The sequence below is a fragment of the Cyanistes caeruleus genome, chromosome 3, assembly GCF_971803275.1.
Source record: "Cyanistes caeruleus chromosome 3, bCyaCae1.hap1.1, whole genome shotgun sequence".
In the NCBI taxonomy this organism is placed as follows: Eukaryota; Metazoa; Chordata; class Aves; order Passeriformes; family Paridae; genus Cyanistes; species Cyanistes caeruleus.
Genome location: NC_141703.1, coordinates 67,123,296 through 67,146,146, shown reverse-complemented (window position 1 = coordinate 67,146,146; position 22,851 = coordinate 67,123,296). Strand labels below are relative to the sequence as shown.

At 41.7% G+C, this 22,851-nt stretch overlaps 1 long non-coding RNA gene across 2 annotated transcripts in view; it reads left to right on the top strand.

Annotated features, from left to right (window-relative positions):
* Positions 1–8,376: 8,376 nt before the first annotated feature.
* The window catches only part of LOC111922959 (uncharacterized), a 69,918-nt gene continuing 55,443 nt past the window's right edge, over positions 8,377–22,851 (top strand). The window contains exons 1-4 of one of the 2 annotated variants that reach the window (XR_015284703.1): positions 8,377–8,694; positions 11,812–11,908; positions 13,666–13,808; positions 13,917–14,010. This is a non-coding gene — a long non-coding RNA (uncharacterized LOC111922959). Of the gene's footprint in view, positions 8,695–11,165; positions 11,231–11,811; positions 11,909–13,665; positions 13,809–13,916; positions 14,011–22,851 lie in introns of those variants that run through there. The other variant, XR_015284702.1, reaches the window with a different exon arrangement.

Genomic DNA, 22,851 nt, shown 5'->3' with positions numbered 1-22,851 from the left:
ACAGATAATGGCAGCAGTGGGTGATGATCTGCTGACCCAATCTGGTATCTAGGGGGCCTGATGTGGTCTTGGACTGTGCTTTTCCCTGTGGGCACCAACAATGTACCGTGGAGACTAGGAGTGACAGAAGGATGGAGGATGAGCCAGCTGAAGGCTTATGGCTCAGGATTAGCTGGCATGCCAACGGGTGACATTGTTGTGAGTGTCTGCTAGAGACTGCCTTCCCAAGAAGTGGACAACCTCAGACAACTGAAGCTTGGTCCCTGGGAATACTTTGGCCTCCAGAGATTCCTTGCTGCCTCCAACTGTCGGTTTGTATTACCCTCTGCCTTCTAGGTAACTGCAATGAAAGTACCAGATATGAGCAAAGCCCTGGAGAATTATATATAGAGCTGAATGTTATTGCTGCATTTGAGGGAAGACACTCTAGAAGATTTATCTCACTGCAGAAGGACCAAAGACTACAGATATCTGTAGCCTGGCCATGCCTCATTTGCCACATTCTTCATCTTTTAATGGGGTTGGTAATGTTTTGGCTACTGCAGTGTGCCTGGCTGCTTATAGCAGAGCGAGCAAGTTGGACCTTGACCTTTCTATCCTAGAAAGACAAAATTTTAGCCCCTACATCTTGAACAGAAACACTGCATTGCCTTCTTTCCAGTGTGCTTTTTTATCCCCCTAAACTGGACAAGTTAAAGAGCCTGATTGCAGAGTTGTTCTTATGGCAAGAACTGGAGAAAAAAGTGTGATGGTACAACTTCTACCTCATTGCAAAAAGGTTTTATTTAACACGTGGTTTGTTTTGTCACCCAGTTCTCTCCTATAGCACTAGAGCCTCCCAAGAGTTATTCAGGGGTAAACAGGGTGTTTTATTAAGCAGACACAGCACTGTAACCAGAACTGTTTCCATTAATGTGGTATTCCACAGGGATAAGTCTGTGTGTCCCTTCATTGTAGAACTTATCTACTGAAGAAAAAACATGCCAAAACAAACCCAACGGGCCTTTTCCTGTGTTCTGTATGTAATAGTTTTTGGCAAGGATTTTAACTTTCCTTCCTGCAAGGATTGCTTAGGGTTTCTTTTAGGATGTGGGGGATGCTCGTGTGTGTGATGTGAATAGCCAAAACCAGGTCAAGCAGAGGAGTTCATGACTGGACTGGAATTTTTGGGGGAGAGAGGCTGAGATCAAGGAACGGAAAAGTGGCTGTACTGGGAACTGTTCTGTACAAGAGAGACAGACTGCCTCCAGGAGCGGCCAGAAATGGGTATCTAGGGGAGAATAAGAACAGGATAAAAATATACAGTAACTCCCCCAGACATCACTGTTGCTGTGAACTATTTTCAGTCCACAGGATTTCCTGAGCTAGTTGTGGTTTAACTGTTTAATAACTTTCAGTGGATCTCTCTTCCAAGTTCAGCTTCCATTTTGGCCTACAGAAGCTACACATACAGGGTGCTCCCGGGCAAACAGCTACTGTGTGAACTGCTTCTGTTGATGTGTTTCTGAATCCAGTTCCTGCTGCTTTCATTTGACCATGCCTAGTTCTGATGGCAGAGGATGCTGAATGGTCAGCCTTTGACCACTTTTAATGATGCTCAGACATTCATGACTTGGTTTTTTTTGAAGACTATAAAGAAGCCATTCCATGTCTTTCATTTAAAAAATTATAGCAAGGATAATCAAATTTTTCAAGTTCTGTTGTTTCTTTTTGACATGAGGACACTGGCACTGTCCCAAGTTTTGGTATAGTGATGGTTCTTTATTTCTTCTTATAGTTCCTACCACTGGGTTTTTTTCTTTGAGCACTGAACTGCTGTTTTAATGAAAACATCTACAAAAATGTCAAAGCCTTGCTCAGGAAGAGTAACAGTCAGTGGAGAGTGTATCTAGAAAATTCCCTAGCCATGAGGGAAATTTACTTCTTCCAGCAGGGGCTGCAATCCTTTACCTTACCCAAATAAAGCTTAAATGGCAGAAAACATGAAGAGAAGAGACAGCACTTCCTTAAACCTTTGTTTCCTTTAAATGCTGTTTGCTCTTTGTCTTGGACAGCTGAGCCCTCTTGCTTAGGCTAATGAACACTGGACTGGCCCTGGTGTAACAGAATCTGTAGGTGAGCCAATACTTCATTATCCAATAGGATAGTACTAATACTTCATTAATAATACTTCATTATTCTATCCAGGTTAGAATTTCTTCATCTGAAACTGTTCCGTTTCCCCTTAACATTCTTAACTTCCTTCAACCTATTAAATACTCCCAAATTTCTCAATAGCTCTATTACCTTGCTTACATGCAAATTTTTACAAAACACTGCATGTCAAAGTTTAATTAGGCCTTGAGAAGTGTCTGCCATGACAGCTGCATTTGCCACTTGACCAGCAACCTGGAATTTTTGTAGGTAACTGCTTCTTTCTATTTTTTTCTGCTATTAAAAAATTACCAGTTTTGCAATCCAACCCTTTGCACACACCAAAATGAGTAAGACAGTTTTTTTTGTTTACAGCAGGACGAGAAAACTGTCCAAGATCAATTTGTAATTCACTGGAACAGTGAATTTACCTAAGGAAAGAGTGTACATTTCTCAGTTGTATGACCAGGACAGTATTTGATGAACTTAGTAGCTGGTAATTAATTAGCAGCACATATAGAATGACCTTAATACTCTGTTAGTCTGCTACTAAACAGTCAAAAAGCCCCAACTGTGTAGGCTTGTAACACCTGAAGGGAAGACCTCACTGATAGTGCCACTCTGTTAGCAGGAGCTCCCAGTGCTTACAAATTGCTTGTTACAAGAAAGCAGATTTTTTTTTTTTGTAGCTGACTTCTTCAAAACTTACGGTTAGCCCTGCAACATTTGATTCTTTAACTTGTGTTTCTCTTAGCCTGTGGTGCTGTCATCTCTTTATGCTTGTCTCTATTCCATGTTGTGTTGGCATTTAATGTGAATGAGCTTCATAGCCTTGATTTTATCTTTCCCTGAATAAATATATATTTCTAAAGGTTTTTCAGAAACAGGCCTGATTGTGTGAATGACTTAGGAGGCAGCTGAATGTGATCAGCAATGAAAAAGGTGCCAACCCTCCCACACACAGATTTGATGTTGCCATGAACAATGCCTGAATGTGTCCATGATTCTGTTGGGTAAGATGATGTCATCCTGGCTTTTTTCTTTCTTACATTGGTACAGATGTGCACATCAGACTTCGGGAGACTCAAAAACTTCATGCTGTGATCAGTGACAGAAAGTCAGAGTCACGATGGCTCAAAATGTTTTGGTAGTTTCTCTAACGTCGAATAATACCCTGACACTGGGATACTCTGTGGCTTCCGGAGAGAGGGATCCCAGGAGTCAACTTGTGGTGGCCTGATCTGGGGAGCCGCAGGCCAACCTGGGGTGTCCCACCCACAGCTGCTGTCCTGAGATGGCAGCAGGTTGCTCCCAAGCAAGGGAGAGGTGTAAGGAGATGTGTCTACACCTCGCCCCTTCCTCACCTGAACAAGAGCCCCTTTGGGCTGGGCACTGGACCGGCACAGACAGAGGTGTTGGGGCGATCGCTCTGTGCACACTGCCTGGACAGCTGTTCCCCATCTCCTCTGGGGGAAAGGCACTCTGGGCCAGGCAGAAACGTCCTCCTGCAGCCCCCAGCTGGTCTCTGCCGAGTTGATCCATCCACATTGTAACTGCAGTGAAAATTATCTGCTTCTGCAAGATTTATATATTTTAATTAGCATGGTCTGATGTGTGATATGAGGTATAAATGAGCACATTCTGATAGTAGTTTCTGCTACTGTTTGAACCTCTGTGTCCATAAATCCAATACTGTCAACATGTGTTAGGTTTGATGCTGTTTCCAAAGTGTTGTTTTATATTCATATTGATGCTGTACATGTACTGAATCATTTTTTAAATCTAGGAAATTAATGTTATTGTTGTGAGCAACAAATGGGCTGTTTGAAAAGGCTAAGGCTGAATTATCAGTGTGGCCAGTGGGTGTTAACAGGAACTGCTTTCTTTGTTATTTTAATCCAGTGACATTGCTGATAAGGGGCTTTGAGGTAGGAGAAGAAAACAGGTTCAGTGCCTCTGCTTTATAGGCAGGCATTCTCTCTGAACCGTCCATTATGGATCATAATAAAGAGCTTAAAAGCACAATATGCAGACAAGAGAAAAATATCCAATCATCTGATAATAATTTGGATTGCAGTGTAGTCATTTAAACCTTGTATACTTTCAGGAAAGAATAGATATAGATGCTACAGAACCTATATTAAAAAAAGGAACTACAGGACTAGTTAGGGTATGTGCATAATGGCTTTAAATAGATAAACAGTGTGACAATTCATTTGAATGCTGCTCGGTAGAATAAGTGCCCAGGGAGGTGTGGAAGAAAGCTGAAGGGAGCAAAAATTCCTGGATACTCCTGTAAGAAGCTGATGAAAGAAGAAGGATTACTTAAAATAATTTAAATATTGACTTGTGCTCTGGGTAATTTCCATTTGACTTAGTAGAAATTCCTTTTTATCCAGATTTCAGTCAAATCCATCCATGCACATTGTTATGCTGAAGAAAGATTATTTTCTCAAAGACAATGTTTACAGTTTGCAAGATGATCAAACAGATGGTTTAAATTTGTTCTGATACTCTGTGTTTTTTCACAGTCTCTTTGTAAGTTAAATAAACTTGAAAATGATCTGTCTAGAGCAATGTCATTTCCCAGATGAGATAGCTGCTTGAGGACATGCCTGTCTTCTCTCTCCGAAAAGATAATCCTCATCTTCAGTAAATAGCAATGACTGTGGTTCCCTGCTATTCCAGTACTTTTGCTTCTCCCTCTGCTCTCCAAAATGAGCCCATGACCTCACTGCCTCATATCGTAGCTTCTAAAAGAGGTCCTTCATTATCCATTGTCCATGGACATTGTCCATGTCCTTTTCTGTTCCTTGTTCTGTTCCTGTTAGTCACCCTGACTGATCCAGTATAGATCCTGTCTTGCATGACAAGAGGGAGCTGGGAAAAAGCAGGGCAGCATGAAAGAGGTGATATTCCCAGTGTGCCAGAAGTGATATTCCCAGCGTGCAGCTATTCAGAAGTGCAGACATTTCCTTTTAGCATCCCTCCAATTGTTCAAAGTCTCTTTTTCCTTGCTGGCAAAGCACCCACTAAAGCCCACAAATGATCTTCCAGCAGGCTGAACGTGTCAGTGTTTGTCCTGTGTGTTACAGGCTGACGCTGCTTTCTGAACTAGCTCGACTTTGTTCAGACTGGCTGGTTTCAGTCCTCGGTAGCAGGCAGAGCAGCAGCGCTGGTCTGCCTCTTATGCAGTGAATGCAGTTTGTAACAAAGATCTTTTGATGTGCTCAGGGAAGCCTTGATAACGAAGGAGCACCAGAAATTGTATTTGTGAATGACAAAACAGCAGGGGGAAAAATGTTATTTCTTCTTTCCCCTCCTCTCCCCTGCTTATGGGACAAGGCTTCAAATTCAGCCTCTGTTTGCTGTGCACATTGCTGGCACTGTTTTAATGATATATGTCTGTTGCCTTTGTGAAGGACAAGAATCTGTCCCTGGATCCACCTCAGCAAAGAGTTTGGCAAGGTGCTGGACTAATTCCTTTCCATATTTAATTTAAGCAGAGCTGAATTAGGTTGTAATTGGACACCTTTGAACTCTTCTTCGTAGTTGTTGTCTGTAAATCATTGTTAGTATAGCCAAATAGTCTTTTAAACCAATGTAAAGACCAGCCAAGAATATAAATCTAGTGATTCTTTATCTTCTTTGCTGGACGTGGAAGTGCAATGTCAGAAAACTGTAATTACACAGAACCTAAAACTTCCCCTTTCTTTCCTCTTCACATCTTTTATTTATTTTTTCCAAGAAAAGGGACTGCTATTGGTATAGAGGTATTTTTATTTTTTGTTCTTCCTCTCTACATTTTAATTTCTGACAGAATGAGACTCTTTGTTCTTTTCTCATACATATACTACTGGCAAGTAGAATTAAATAGCATTGAGATAGAAATTTCTTTGCTGCTTTTAGCAGCAGCAGAACAATCAAAATGGTGGACCTTGTATTTGTCCCTCTTCTTTCTTTAGAAAAGGCTCCAGCAATCAGATCCTCCTGAACCAAGGTAGTTTGAGTGGTCAGTTTTAACGAGACCAGGGTAACAGCAGGTAACCACGGTAAGTCTAATGTGACCATTATTTATCTAAATTATAATTTGCTATTAGCTCTGTGTAAAGCCCATGGCTGTGGGCATAGGTGGCACCATGGTGGTTTGGAAAAGTTAGTAGGCAATTTTTTTTTTTTCATCTTCAGTATAGTGTTTGCAGTGAGGAAAATCAGGGTACATTCTTTGTAAACACTTTTTTTTTTTAAAAAAAATGGCATATTTTTTACAAACTTGTGTGCATCTATGATCTGTGAATTTGGGCTCTGCAAACAGGTTTGGACATAATACTGTCTGCTGAGACATTGGGGCCTGGGAGTACTGTGAGGAAAATGAAATACTGGGTTGTAACCATCTTCTTTAAGTTATATTCTAGTGTATTTTTCTGTCTCCCTGAATGAACAATATAGTTCATCTTTCAGGTGGCATAGATGATGTAAAACTTATGGTACTCGTTTTGGTGATATCCCTGTTACACTAGCCTGGATTTCCAGATGAAAAATCATGTTTCCAGGCCACAAATATGGTTCTAATACCCACATAGATAGAAGAAAATTATCCAGTGAAAATGTCATTTCATCCAGAGAGGGAATGAAAACAAATATATGCAATTCTAAGGGTTGGAAGGGACCTTAAAGATCATTCCATCCCAATGCCCACCACTGCCATGGGCAGGGACACTTCTCACGTAACCAAGGCCTTATCCAACCTACCCTCAAACACCGCCAGGGTTGGGCCATTCACAACCTTCCTGAGCAATCAGTTCCAGCGTCATTGGAAAAATGTTTCTTCTTAATATCTAACTTAAATTCCACTTCTTTCAGTCCGTATCTGTTACTCCTTGTCCTTTCACTATAGTTCCTGATAAAGTGTCCCTCTCCAGCTTCCCTGCAGGACCCTTCAGTTTCTGGAAGATTGCTGTGAGGTCTCCTTGCAACCTTCTCTTTTGCAGGCTGAACAGCCCCAACTTTCCCAGCCATATATTTTAGTGTTTCAGCCAGCCTATTCCCCTCAGCAATAAGCAGAAACCTCATAGTACTCATGGGTAAGTGAAGGGAAAAGATCCAAGCCCACAGCCCAGCCCAAGCTTCTCTTGCTTTCTGGAAGGGTGTGGCGTGCCAGAGCTCGCTGGCAAGGTAAGCCCTGCAGGGATGATGCCCTGTGCACACATCTCCTGGGCTATAACATGCTAGATCTCCTACACGTGTGTGCGTTATCTTCTTTGTTCAACACCTAACACCCTACTTTTTTGTTCTGTAACAAGTAAATTCTCACTGGGGCTCCATTGCTCTCTTGGGTGAGACCTCCAGTGGGAATTTATTATTTACACTTCTGTGCTCCAAGATGGGCGCACTGGCAAGCAGACGAGTGTTTCTGGTGTAATCTGAGGTGACAGGAGATTGGAGGGGTGTGGGGACAGCCACTAGCTAGACCTCTAGTTAGAGAAATGTTTGTTGGAGCTGGGTTTTTTCCTCCCATGTTTACAAATGATCAAAGGCTCTGCTAAATGTGTTCAAAAACCTAAATAGGGATGGAAGTTGAGCAGAATTTTAATGATAAACCTCTCAGAAATGGACATTTTGGCATTTTTTTCCCCAGGTAAATGGTCAAGAGCTTAATGTTAGTCTTGAGTAGGTTTGGTGCTACTGGGGATTTCTGAAGAGCCGCAGGGTTTTAAGCAAGGTGAGGAGACACTGCATGAGGAGACAAAGGGCACGGTACCAGCGTCAGGAGGAGAAAGGGGGAAAAAATCCCAGAAAGAAGTGTAAGCTGTAGCTTGACGGTAGGGACAGGCAACTTCACGCGATAAAGGTGCACTTGAGGTAAAACTGCAAATTCCTGGATAAAAGCAGCTCGGATTGCTTTGTGGCTATAAACAGCGCTATGCTGGGGGTGGTTTCAGGGGCTACTGTCGCAGCGCACATCGCCGGTCCCGAGGAGACAACAACGACGCTGGCCAGGGAGGTGGCAGTCCCGTCTGGCTGCAGGCCAGTTCTTACTCCAAAGGGAAAAGCAAAGAGAAAGGGGAGGTCTGGCGGCGGCGGCCCTGAGCGCAGCTCGGCCTCCGAGGCGGTCCCGGCGCGGCCGTGAGGGGCGGCGGGCACGGCCGGCAGGTGGCGCCAGCGGCTCCGCGGCGGGCGCGGGGGCGGGGCCGGCCCGCCCTGAAGGAACCGGGCCCGCCCTGAGGGAACCGGGCCCGCCCTGAGGGAACCGGGCCCGCCCTGAGGGAACCGGGCCCGCCCGCGGCGCAGCGCCCCGCGGAGTGGGATAAATCGGCTTCAAAATCCCCTCTGAAGCTGTCGAACCACCCAGTACCTGGCACATTGCATTAAAGTTAATGGCTCTGGTTTTTAGAGCTGTTCTGCCTTCCTTAATAACGTTAAGGAGCGGGGTGCTGTAGAGTGATGTTTGTTTCCATTTTATTTCCTCAGAAAGCAAACAACGTACTCAAAACCGATTGGAAAAACGTAACCATGAATGAGAATTTATACACACACACATACACAAAGGAGAATTTGCCGGTAAATTAGTTTATACTACAAAGATGTTACCCAGTACAGCTATACAACATGTCATGTCTCTATTTGGCATTATAACATCCAAGCACATGATTTCCATGAAAAAATAAATCAAAACCCGAAAGCTGTTGCTGTAAATTGCTACTAGTTGCTCTTAGAAGTAGAAGCCTTTTTCATAATTTTTTTTCCTCCTGTTTACTGGCTTTATATTTTTCTCCTCTTTTTCTCCTCTTTTCTCTTAATACCATAGGAGAAAAGAAACCAAAAGTGTACATGACTTTCCAAGGTCTGCTTTTCACACTAGAAAGAAAACCTATTAAGTACAGTATTTCCCAAGAAAATGTTATGAGCAAATACGTTTCAGAAAATGGGCAGCCTAACCAGGGCTTGGAAAGAGTTTGTCCATTCTTCAGATTGTCCTTCCCACTGCGACTGAAACATGAGTTTCAGCTTTACCCCACAGAAATATATTCCCTGATTTTGGCAGGGGAGTCACCCTCACATTGTACAAACACTGGTAAGACAATGTTCCTCAGTGTTGATGTCTGTGTTTAGTGACACAAGTTGCTGAGATATCAAGGAAGCACCATGAAAATGGTCCAGCGTCTAGGAAAGACACCTTACGGTATAAGACCTACAGAGCAAAACTTATGCAGCTCTTTGGAATGATGAAAGATGTACACATAAAAGGGTTATATGTTTGGAGGTTTTTTTCTTCAGTTTTGGTGATGTAGCTGAAAGTTAATGTACCTCCCACAGCCTGAGTGTGGCCAGGAAATGAGACACACAAAGGAGTAAAATCATCCATATGAAAGCTATGAGCAGGGCACAATTTCTCTCTTTGTGCCAGTGGCATGGCTTGAGAAGCTTGCTAATGGTTTTCATATTCAGTGAATACTCCCATGAATGGGATATCAAGGGGAGAGACAAAATACTCCCATGAATGGGATATCAAGGGGAGAGAGAAGAGCTAATTACCCTGACTTCATCTGCCCATTTTCCTCCCTGGTTAAATAAGGTTGATAAACGCCTTGCATGGAGATTAAAGCTAGTTTATAATGGAAAATTGTAATTAGGGCAAATCATCTAGTTCTGCAGAAGCTGTAGTCAGCCTGGTGGTGGCTCCAAAGAGCTCAGTGGCTGTTTGATTCAACATGAATGAATTTGAATGAATGGCAGAAGTCTGCATATGGTGATAAATCTGACTGGCCTTTTAGCTGGTTGAAAATAAACCCTAACAATGGCTAGATGTTTAGCTGGTTAAAAAGCAATGGCCAGATGTTGGTGACTTGATGTTGTTCCGATTGGGAACGGCTTTAAAGAACGACATGAACTCTCAAGGGAGTTTCAACACGAGAATTCTCTAGTTTATTCCTTCAGCTTTGTCTTATAGACAGATACGTGGAAAGTACAGAAAGGAAACTCTTATTGGTTAGCAAAGTGCTACATCACCATCATTGGTCAGGGGCACTCTACCCCCCTGACCCTCTCCTGCAAGGGAAAACAAGAGGACAGATAAACAGCACCTGGCAGTTATTTTCTGTCTCTGAGGATTGTTTTGAAATCCTCCTTTGAATTCCCAGGCTAGCTTCTCAGGCAAGACTGAGAGGCCATGGGCCTGCAGTTTCTGCAGCTCCCTGCAGCCTGTTCCAAAGCTAGCATCCATAACTTCCTCAACTGTCAGAAGTGGTCCTGAGAAAGCAATATTTTTATATTAGTTTTCTACCTTTCCGGCCTATTTTTGCCAATGAATTTAAGAAAGATGGAAGTGAGTGAGGAATAAAAGCTGTAGGGTCAGAAGTTCGCTTTACCATAACAGTACTACATAAAAGAAAAATGACAATATCTTTTTGTCCCTCCATTTTTTTGTAAAGACAGCATTAGAATCAGTGCTGGGCTCACCTATGATGGCAGGTGGTGTCAGAATGGAGCTGACCCCGGGCCTGTACATGTCATGGGGCTGCATTCCTCACCCCATCCATCACCAGTGCTCTGTGAATTGCCCTCCAGCACTGCACCAGCCTTCTCATGGAGGACCCCTCAAATTCTAGTCTTTAGTAAGGCTGTGACCCAGGAGGAAGATTAGTTTATAATTTAAAGCTTCCCAGGTTAAGGCTTAGTTTATCTCTGTCTGGGTATGTGTCACAGGAAAGCTCTGGGATAGAGCACTCATCAGGGAGTCCTGTGGAGACAGGATTGCCCATTTATTTTGGGCTAGGGCTGACTTTCCTCCTTTTTCTTTTCTTAGCAGCTAGGAAGGGACTGGTTCAATTGGTCTCTGCCTTTCAGAAAAACATTTATCAGAAGAACACCTGCACCTGCCCAATGTCATCTTTCTTTTAAAAGATGTCTGGAGCTTTCTGTTCCCTTGTACAGGGCTGCATCACAGGATGACTGTCAGCAGGGAAGACACCCACAGCGTGCAGAAAGCTTGGGCAAGGGAGGAGAGATTGAGAGGACTGGCAAATCTGGCAGCACTCACAAATTGCAAATGCATTTCCCTCATCTCCAATACTTTAAAGCTGAGGTCTGCACTCAAGTGAGTCAGCAACAGCCTCATCACCACCAAATACCGAGTTCTGTGTTCAGTGTGCTCTTACATAGGTAGCAGCAGTGCTCCTTTTGTTTCAGCAATGGTGCTGATGATGACAGGGTGCTGCTCTGGCACTGCTCTGCTGGGACTTTTGTCCTTTTCAGAAGTGCTTCTTAGCAGGATCTGACTCCTTGTACCACAGCAAGTGTGTCTCTCTTGTTCCCAGACACACAGCCTTGTATTTGTATGCATTGATTCTCAATTAAATTTGAGCTGCTTCTGTCCACCTCTGGCTTTGAGCAAGATGAGAGTACAGGATAGGTCTAATGCCCATTGATTGACCAGGGGAAAAAAAAAAAAAAAAGTAAAATCACTTTTAAACTAGATTGCAGTGGCTCCTGAACTCAATAGGAATAAAACCTGCTTTAAAAATCAAGCTCCTATGGAAACTAAAATGGACACTTCAGGTGGCTTTTTTGCATCAATTCTATCTTCTCAGTATAAAAGTCAAGAAAATAAGCAGGAGTTATGTTTTCAGCTTCCATGCAGAAAGACAGAGAATGCAATCTCATTTTCCTTCTGATTAGGTTGTTCTGTTCAAGATGTGATGTTACAACTTCCAGCAAAGCAACTTCATTTCTCAAAGAGATGAGAACACAGAGGAAGGACCATCACAGTGGCAAGGTACTAAGTGAGATGTATCAAGTATCAAATAGAATATAGACTCCTCCACCACCTGTGTGCTATTCCTGCCAAAGTGAAACAGGATTGTGTTGAATCACTGAAATATACTGACCCTTTAAGCCCCAAATCATATCCTGAGGAGACTGAGCCCTACACCTCAGGCAGACATGTGAGTCCTCCTCAGCACACCAGGGCTCGGAGGTTTATAATGAAGCATGGTGTAATTTTAAAATCAGCCTGTTTCCTTAAGGAACACAGTCTGTTCTGTCTTGCTAAGGAACCACAAGAGTTGATGTAATGTTATTCATTAATGAAGTTCAAGGGTGAAAAAGGGCAATAGGGATAGGATGATGACAAGAAATAACACAAGCAGCAGATGTGACCTTCCAAGCCAACTGGGCTAACTGGGGGAGAGCTTGCAGGGGCACAAAAAATGTTCACGTTAGATGAGGCTTTTCTTCAGACTGCTGAAGAGCTGTTTACTTGTTCTGCTGATTGCCTCTGGCCAATTTTAATCCTGAGAGTATGCCTGCCGTGTTCTCTGCTTTGATCTCTTTCCTTCTGACTCAAAACACAAAGATGTTATTAAGATAAATTAGTAAAGACAGCTCAGGAATTGGGTGGGAAATGCTGATCATCATCTCCCCTGGAGATAAAGTAATCCCCATGCTCAATCAATTCAGAGTATGCAACAGCCCTGAACAACTCCTTTGAAACATGGGAAAACAATGGTGCTCTATGAATTGATTGCATTTGGCCTAATTACAGAAGACCTTTGAATAGGAGTACTTGGAAATAAACTGGAGAGAGTGCTAGAAATGTGCAGTGCTGAACAGGCACATAAAATGCACGGTTGCATGGGCTGAGTAACCTGTGTGCTGTAACATTAAATACCCTCTCTCTGTGCAGGCCTGGTTTCATTAACTGTCATAAGCAAAGGAGTGGAAGTGCTCTGGAAAAAAAAGCTATATAAACTCTAGTAAAGAAAAACACATGAGAGTGTCTGAATCCTGTTTCCATTTGAAGGCAGCCCTCAAGAATTGTTTGGTTTTGGGCAAAATGAATGGAAGTTGCAGTTTGGGCTTTTTGTGCTTTTAGCGTTCTGTGCTGAGATGACACAGACTCTTTTGGGAGCACCTAGGTTAAACTGGTTAACTTGAGCAACTGGAGATGACAAATACCCTCAAAAGAGAAGATAAGTTGAAGAGTTACTCTGAAGAGAGAGAAGATAAATAGCATCAGGGCATTTAGGTAGTAATTTCATTGAGAAAATTCTGAGTTAGACTCAGCGTACAGCTATAATCCAAAACACTCACATAACAACTACACTCAGTAATTTCTGCTTCTAGAATAGAAGCAATAGAAACAATCACCTATTGACATAATCTCTCATAAATGGTACAGTAAAGAATTGCTAAAGGTATGCTACCTTTTACAAAGGTCAATGTAAATCTGAGATACAAAATAATTAATGTGAAGTTGCTGTGAGTTTTATAATTTATGAAAGTTAATGAACATTTAACACTGCCTGCAACCTGAAGGACACAACTTGTACCAGAGGGAGCAGTGAGGAGTAATTGTGAATATCGGCATCTCTGATTTTTGTTTTAGGGAAAAATAAAAATGACCGTGTGATTAGGAGCTGGGGTCAGTCAGGATAGGGTTTATAGAAATCCTCCCTGGAAGTCCATTAAATTGGACATGTTTGTGACCTTGAACCTTCAGTTAAACAAAGCTGAATTTTTGTTGTCTTTCAGGTTCTTTTCATCCTGGTCTAAAACAAAGAATAAGTGAAGTGAGCACAAATAGCACGTGTTTCTGAGGCACAGGAGTTGCTTTAAGAGTGTCATACGGAGCTGCACAGCAGGAACTGTTTTGAAGCTGACTTGAAGCTGGCAAGGTCAGGACTGAGGGAAGAAAAATAAAGGAGCTACAGCATGAAGTATTATGAGTTTTATACTACGAGCTTTTTTCCTCCTTCCTTTTTTTTTTTTGTTTTTTTCCCTAGGCTTCTCCCAGAAGAATGCTGATGAAAAGCACAGCATCCCAATGCTCACTTCCAGAGTATGATTGAATTGCAGTTGAAAATGGGATCAAGGAAGGTAGGGCAGCTTCTTTCTTGCAGTTCATCCAGCCATACATGCAGTGCTTGCTTCACGTGTCTGTTCACTGGGATCTGGCATTCAGGCCTGATACAGCGTTTCAGTGCAATTTAAAAGGGTCTGTGTCAGAAGTGACAAAATTTGTTTGGAGGTGAGTTTTGCAGATAACAAAATAGTAGTGAGCATTTAAATGGCATATTTTATCTGTAGCTGTTGAACTGCTTTGGCATAACAGCTTAAGGGACAATACTGCCTCAGTTTAGCAGGAGAAACAGATTACCAGTGACTTCCCCAAGGTCATGCAAGGACCTGCTGCAGAACTGGGAATAGAACCCAATTAAACTGGCTCCTAGGTCTACAGTCCCATTTATGGCTCAGTATAAAGCTAGGTCCTGCTCCTCCAGGCAGAGAAAGAAACATTTCACTGTGTGCTCTGGTCTGGGCTAAAGTACATGGAAAAGCCAGTAGCCAGCAAAATAAATCTTATAACTTTTTCCTTCTTTAAAGCAGGCTGGCTTTCATCAAGTAGGAAGGAGTCACCAGAGTCTCCAGTTAGCTGGGTCAGGATAGATAACACTGTTGGTTAGGAGAAGTCAATTACTTCCAGGTGAGACGGAAGTGGCTGCAAAGAGTAGGCTGGTTTACCCAAGTTCCCTTCTCTGGCTGTAAGGCACTGTGACTACGTGATGGAGCTTTTCAAGTGTGGACTACATTTGCAGGCTCCCATGCACCCAAACTTTGTGTAGCCCTGTAGCTCAGTATTTACTCTACTCATGGTAACACACGTTGCTGTTGTTTATAACAGCCCAGAGAGTCTGCAGGAGCTCTGTAAGGCCTCAGGACTTATGGCTTTGTCTGGGCTTGTCTTGGCCTGTTTGGGACTTTACTTAAGCTTGTTTAGCTGGGACAGCAATTTCCAGCTGTAACCAGGTGACTATTACACAATTTGTTCTGCTTTTGCTTAACTTAGTGTGATTTAACCATAATTTTAATTTAGCTGAGACTAACAAGTGGTTATTTTATGTGGAATGAAGAATGCACTGCCTTAGCAAAATGATGTGGCATAGAGGACTATAAACATGGTATCATGGCACAGGTCTCTAAAGGAAAGCTACTGCATGCACTGAGATGTCAGTAGAGGGCATGGGATGATACTTGAGCCCCCAGAGCTATAAACAACACATAAATGATCAATGACTAATGGTTAAATAAAGGCAGATCTGACAACTGGGTGAAACTGCTTTTAGGAGTAACAAAGAGAAAGGATCCAGAGTGTATAAAATCTTATACATGGTGAAAGGCCAGCCACCTTAGGATCAAGGTGGACAGTGGCAAGGTGAGTGTAAAGTGGAGAAGGCATATAGGTACTGTGAGATTCGTGTTCCAGTTCCACCTTTATCATTATTGAGACTTAATAGCATTCTCCTTTTTCTTTTCCTAAAATAATTAGATCAAGATTAATACTGTGTGATTTCAAGTTAAAGAAATTGAGTGATTGCAGGTTAGATTCAGTGAGAGTAACAGTTGGCTTTGCTCGGATGTTGTGTCTATTTGGCCATACCAGGACTTTTGAACAAAGTATATCCAAATGCCTTCCTAAAAGATGGTCATCACACATTGAGGATTCTAAGCAAAGAGCTGTGGGGGTGAAATAGCTCAGAAATTCCCTAAAGTCAATCCTACGTGGTTTCCTTAGCCATTCATTTACAGGAAAATGAATTGCTTATTTGATCTGTAGGAAGTGAAACAACGTGAAAAAATTCTGAAAAAGCATTGCTATGATTTAGCTGTTTCCATCAAATATAAATCTTTTGCTCAGGATGATTGCTATCAGTACATCAATAAGATTTGGGGAAAGTTGTTTACACCTTATGTTTTTGAAGGAAAAGAAGGTGAATGGGCCACTGGTTATTAAAAAGCTGAAAAAAGCTGAGAAGTTGTTTGTTATTGATTCATTCAGTTATTTCATAAGGATGTATTCAAAATATAATGTGTTGTATTTTGGTTTGCATTGTAACATGGATATGCTGTGAGAAACTTGCAATAAAAACAAGTTTTATTGTTATTTTTAGAATATGGTTTTAATCATATGCATGTTACTCAGTCATGTACTGTGATTTTATTTTCCCTGAGAAAATATGAATATTAACATACCTTATCATTAAACAAATCTCTAATTTAAAAAAAAGTATGTAATTTGCAACAATATGGCAGATTTATTAGAATATTTTGATTATAATAATTTTAGAATTTTCTAGTTCAGTTTAAATATATTTATGATTTTCTAGTTCAGTTTAAATATACTTTTTGAAAAATCTTTTAGTACATCAGTCAAATTTTCTGATAGTGAGATTTTTACTTGATGAATTTGAATAACAAATTTCACTCAATATAAAGAGCTTTCCAAATGAAACTTTGGTTCTAATTCTCATAGTGCAGCTGTTGGCTATCAAGTAATTTTCCATTAAGATACAACCTGTATCCTGCACAGTTACACTGTGAAATAAGCATTGTGAGTACCTGAGTACTCTGAAAAATAGAGCTCTGGATTGATTTCTGATGTCAACCTTGTAAAGATCTTGTAATATGAGAATATTTTTTCCACATCAAATATTCCCCTTGTAAGCATCTTGGATTTTGAGCTGCAGCTCGAATTTCTTCCCTGAATTATGATATTTGGCTTGCAACTTTGCAGTGCAGTACTGACACTTTGGCCCAGGAAGTACAACAAGCAGTGATGGGGGATTGGGATTTACCAAGAGCATATGACTTGTTTGCAAATTCCAGGATTGGGTAAATTACCTTAAAAGCCCATGAAGATTAAAAAACAAGGTGAGACAGTAGCCATCCATCCTCATTAGCTACTGCTGATGCTGCATGGCAAAATTCCATTCGGGACTCTGTAGTGGCTGGTTGTACTAAAGTATCTTGCATGAAGTGACCACTGTCTTTCGTTCCTGCCTGCTGCTGAACTACTTGTCTGATTGCCTTTGGAAATTGAGTTTATAAACTCTTACCTGGCTCCCATGTGCTGGCCTACAGAGTGTAGCTGGAAATGAGGACATCATTTGAGGAGTTTCAATTTATATTTCTCTGTCCTGCTGCCCTGAAGGTTTATGTGGCCTGCGAACATCTTCATGTCTGAAGAATATCTGTACAACATCTGACATCTTGCTGAATGCAGAGGAAAAATTATGAGCACTTTACTGCTAAGCAGAGATGACAACTTTGTATTAACTTATTATGCTGAGGATCCATGTGTGTACTCTTGAAAAAAGCTTCTATATATACTCCACTTATTAATGCAAGAGCATTAAATTATTTCTGTATTTTTTGCTGTACTTCCCATTTGCCACAAAAACCTACAGATGATCAAGTAATTTCAGAAAATGTAATTTAATAGAATATTGGAGCCGCATACAACTTAAAAAAAAAAAGTGCATTTTATCTTCCCTGCTGCTCTTGATGGCATCTTCTGTATTGGATCCCAGCTCCCTCCCTAAGACAGAGTCTCTTGTTCTGGCTGAGCCATGGAACAGGTCTGTTGGAGGACAGGAGTTGAATCTTCTCAAAGGGCTGCCCACACTTCAGCCTCGTATCACACAATCAAAGGGCCTTCCTCCAGTGTAATTGGTACTCACCCTAACGGCGGCCACTCTGTGACTCGGGAATCCTGCTCCAGACTTGACAGTGCCTCTCAGGGCTCACAGGGTACTAGAGACAGCCCTTACCTGCAGGCTGTAATAAACCTCATTGGATCCTCTAGCCCAGTCTACAGTTTTTTAGGGCAGATACAGCTGTAGGTGCCCACAGCATGGGGACTGCAATCCATAACCATCCTGGACAGGGATGTAGCTTTGAGGTAATGGGAAATCAGAGCTGAAACAACGGAGCGTCTTGTTTCTGTGGCATTGTCTGATCCCTTCTTCCAATAGCTGACTTTGCTCTTTAAATTCCCAGTTCCGTTTCTCCTACCCCTGCCCCTCTTTCTGCCATTGGCAATATAAACAACTTCAGTCCCAGTTCTTGTCAGTGGTAGGAAGAGAGCTTCTCTTTTTGTATAGACCAGATGCAGTAAGACCACAAGGAAAAAAAGAAGGCTACCTTTTCCTTTTGTTCTGAGCATCCCATGACAGCCTGGGATTAACTAAACTGTTCCTTGCTGCTTGCTGTGTGCATCTGTCTGGATGTGTGTCTGGGAAACATTTTTTCTGATCTGCCCTGAAAATGGCAAAGGCTGGCAGCTTGTCTTAGCCTCAAAGAGAAGCTGCCTCCTCCTCCAGCATGTGCTTGCTTTTTGTCAAGGAATGTGGGCCCCCTTGCTTGCCTGCCCTGTGAATTACCTGGAATACACAGTCGATGGATAATACCTGTCAGCACATTTCACCAGACAGCTCCAGAGGTGAAAAAAAGAGTTTAAATAATCATCTCTCTCCCCTGTGCATCAGGGAAGAGTGATAAAAAATGGAGATAAAAGACTATTGAAGCCTTAGGACATTTCATCTCTTTTCCTTGGGGCAAATGCAGGTCTCTTTCCTATAGTAAACACATTTCAAGCTGTTCAGTTTTAAATTTATTTAGTGACAATACTTCTGAGGCTTCCCTGGAGAGGACATTTTATAATTTAATAGATGGCACTGTTGGGGAATTTTTTTTTTTGTTCTAATTTTCTAAGTGCTCAGTGGTTTTCTTCTTTAAAGCACATTACAGACATTAAATAATATGCAGACAGTTACTGAGAGGTAGCTAAGCCATCACCTCTCTCACCCTGAGCCTTTATGTTAATAACTCTGTGGGAACTCCAGTCAACTTAATATATATTTCTGCAGTTAAATCAGAATTTGTAGTATGGTAAAATAGCAGGTCAGGCACAGATTGGTTTTTTTTTTTTTTGGTTTTGTATTTTCATTTTTAACTGTACCCCTTACTCATAATTTCAGATGTCTCCTAACATTGTGTTAATGATGTTTTTGTTTTGCTGTTTGCATTTCATTGTTTTTAGCTCTACCCCAAACAATTCTTTCTTCGCCTGTTGAGGTGCACAAAGTGTGCATGGAGGGTTCATTTAATATTGCCTTGTCATTGCAGGGCTCAGCTCCCTCTCCTGGTGCTGTCATGCTTACCCTCCTTCCTGACCACCTTCTGCACTGGCATCAAATTCATCTGGCACTTCCAAGGACCGGCTTGTGGTCACATCTGTGTTTCTTCTTTCCTCCCAGCAGCAAAAGCTGCTTCATTGCCCAAACCCTCTAGAAAAATTACTACTGACTCTCCTACATGCCACTCCACATGTAACAGCTCCATTGCAGCTCGGAACCTCTGTGCCTAAATGCTGGAAAAACTTTTCAAAAGGACAGAAGTCTCAGGAGATGACAACAGCGCCAAATAATGTCCTTATGAGAAGGAAAAGTGTACAAAGATCCTCTATTATGGACAGTCAACAGATTGAATAACTCTAGTTAGCTTGTTGCCCAAAATGTTCTAGAACTGGCCTGGGACCCTGTTCTGTTGGCCTTGGCGAGCCTGTGCCCTTGAACCCTTGCTTTGGCTGCTGGGCTGTAGGCGAGGAGGCTGAGGTGCATGTTGACCTGCCTTCTGAGAGTCCCTCTGCATTCTGCATGAGCCCAGAGCCAGTGCCAATGAAGAATTTAAAACAGGTTAGTCAGAACTAAGCTTTTCAGGTCATAAAGGCAGGGAGACTGCCTTGAGGGTCACGTGGAGTCCCTGTTTCACCCCTTTGCCTGCTTAAACAGAGCCCCAGACAAAATCACCTATTCCACTTGGCCGTTCGTGTTGGAGGGCATATACATTTGCACTGGCAAATAATATCATATGGCATAGTGATATTATAAACCAGCTCTTGACCAGGACTGTGGCTCTTTCTGTTCAAGCAGCAGTTAGAGGGCTGCATGCTCTCAGGCAAGAATTGCCTGTGCCATGCTGGTGTGAATTGCCCTACATTTCTGCTGCCTTGCAATGTGTACACAGCTAAAAATAGCACTGGCCTTTTAACCGTCACACTGCACACCCAGCACCTACCTGAGAGTAGGCAAACATGGGCACACGGAACTAGGAAATTCAAGCAGCGATCAAAAGAGCATTTATCTGCTTTGTTCTCCTTGTAATTCCTCCTGTGGACTGGGCTGTCATTTTAAATGTAGCAAGTGCCTGTGTATTTAGCTCGTACCACTCCAGATGGCAAATTCACCTGTTTTGCATTTTATAGTCTTGTATTGCAGGGCAGTGCCTAAAACTGTTGCCTTTTTAATAGTTAACTCTGTGACAGAGTTACATACTGCCTAAACCCCAGTAAATCTTTTAAAGAAATCTTTGCTATGACTTTGTAATGTTCTAGTCCACTTCCTATTTTCACTTGGGTTAGCCTGCACAGTGGCAGAGCAGATCAGAGTTTAGTCTGATATTAAATTTCAGGTCAGTCAGAAAACAGAGATTCAGTCACTGTCATAGACACATTTAAGTCAAAGTCTGAAAGAAAAAGCCTCTTTATATTTGTATATTACTTTCTAATTTTCTCTGCAGAAAGCCACATAATGAAATACTGTTCACCAGCTTACTGGCTGTAAAACTGGAATTTCACTTTTGGGTGGATGATGGAGGAAGGCCTGTATCCTGCACAGTTTCACTGATAGCATATGCAGTCCCCTGGCACTTCCTCTAGAAGGTTTGCACTCCATTTCAGATTTGTCAGCAAGACTAATGCCAGCCCTCCTGAGCAACATGAGTCCAGAGACAGTATGTTCCCCTGACAAAATTCCTAAGTCATGCTACATTGCCTGCTGTAAATACATCTCCAGAAGATATTCCATAGTCTGTGAGTGTGGATATCTGTCCTGGGAGAACACGATAGCATGGGACTGTTATTTGAAGTGTCAGAAGTAAGCGGACAGGTGAAGGTGCACCTCCCTATACAAAGCTGAAATGCACAGCTGGGTAAAGACCCTGTGGCATTAGCAGTGTCAGGCATTTTTACATTGTATCCCCTGATTTGGAGTACTCTGAACTCTTGCTTCCATCCTTTGTCTTTACTACTCTCAGAATCTGTGCAACAAGGCAAGAATCCCTTTTGGAGTAACTGGTTTACTTCAGTTGTTTACATTAGCAAACCTAATGAAAGCAAAAATACTGTAAGCAATATTCAAATGGTCACAAATACTTGGGGTTTTTGGTGTTATTCTGATCTAGGGCAGACAAACAGTTCCTAGAGGTATAAATCAAGGCATTGGAAATAACAGAAAATGTATAGGCAGGTGATCATTTGATTAAAATGCATGGTATTCTAAAACATAACAAACCATTCTGTTAGCATTCAGTCTGTATCAATTTTACAATTAACTATGTAGTGTAAACAGGAAAATTTCAGTGTTTTAAATTTCTCATGAAAGGTGCCAGAAGTAGCAACCTGTCTGTTGCTCTGCGGTGCTGGGTTAGAAGGAGAATATGTGAAATTTTTCTTTCTCAAGGGACTTTGAATATGCTTGCTGAATACACAGTGGTAGCAAATATTTCCTCAGGCTGTTTGGCCTGGTTGTGTCTCTTACTCTCTGGTACTGTGTTAAAGATGTTTTTAAGTATGTATTTCTAAAGTATGCATGCCTTGAGAAGAGTTGATTTGCTTTTTCAGTCCTTTAATTTTCTTCCCTTTGCTTGGCACTCCTGGGAGGGAATGAAAAGGGTTAAAATAACCACTACTTGCAATGAGTTTAGTCTTACAAGTACTGTTATAACTAAATTATCTGGCTATCCAGCCAGAAAGACTAGAAAAGGCTTTAATAAGTCTCCCTAACACACCAGCTGGGACTTCTGAACTTCACTAAAGGAAGCACTACAGATGCATGACTGGGTCATATCTGTTTATCATGTCTGGTTTATCCCTTCCTAAGATAAACTTCCTACGCCACTCAGTCTCTTTTCAAATAAAAGAATGTCTACACTTCCAGTTGTTGTCCCTACCACCTCACCATGCAGTCTAACCTTTGATCCTAAAACCCAAAGTGAGTTAACTTAGATATGAGAGGTAACAGTCAATCTTTGAACATGGACCATACCAAATCTTGAACATCATGAAGACAGATGTTTAAAAGGCTCAACACAAATGACATCTAAGTGGACAAGTTTGCTAATGATAGCTAGTAAAGGCTGAGAAGTTAAGTTTACATTTACACAGCGTGCAACTGGAATGTTCCCATGAATCTTCAAAATTTTGTCCTCCACAACTGTGGATTGCCGGGTAGTAGATTTGATAAGAGCCCTAAAACCATTACCTAAATGCCCATCCCCTCCAGAGTACATCAAACTACAGAACATTTCTGTAGTACACATCAAAGTGACTCAATCAATATCCTACAGGATGAGCCTTGTCCCTAGAGGAAAAGGGACAGGGTTTGTCTGCCATTGACTTTTGTCCTTACAGCTGATTTTCTTTGTGCCTTCTTCTGGCCAGAGAATTACCTACAAAGGGAATGAAAAAAGGGGAAGGGACCAAACCCCCTAACACCTCTAGTATAAAGACCCCCAAATTCATGTGCTAAGTGAACATAGCAGTAAAACAGCAGAGTACTGCCACTGTGTTATATGAGGTATGCATCTTCAAGCACTCTGTTAATAATATTGCTATTACATTTAGTAGTGCAGTTTAAATTTAAGAGCTAGGTTTGCTCAGAAGGTCAGTATAAATAATTTAGAGTAAATATTCTAATTAGGGTAGTCATGAGAAAAGTATTTAGTATTTCTTTTAAACTGCACAGCATTTTTATATTTGTTGCTATGTTAATCCCTCATAAACATGTTTTCATTAACATTCTTTTTTATTGAATGCTAAGA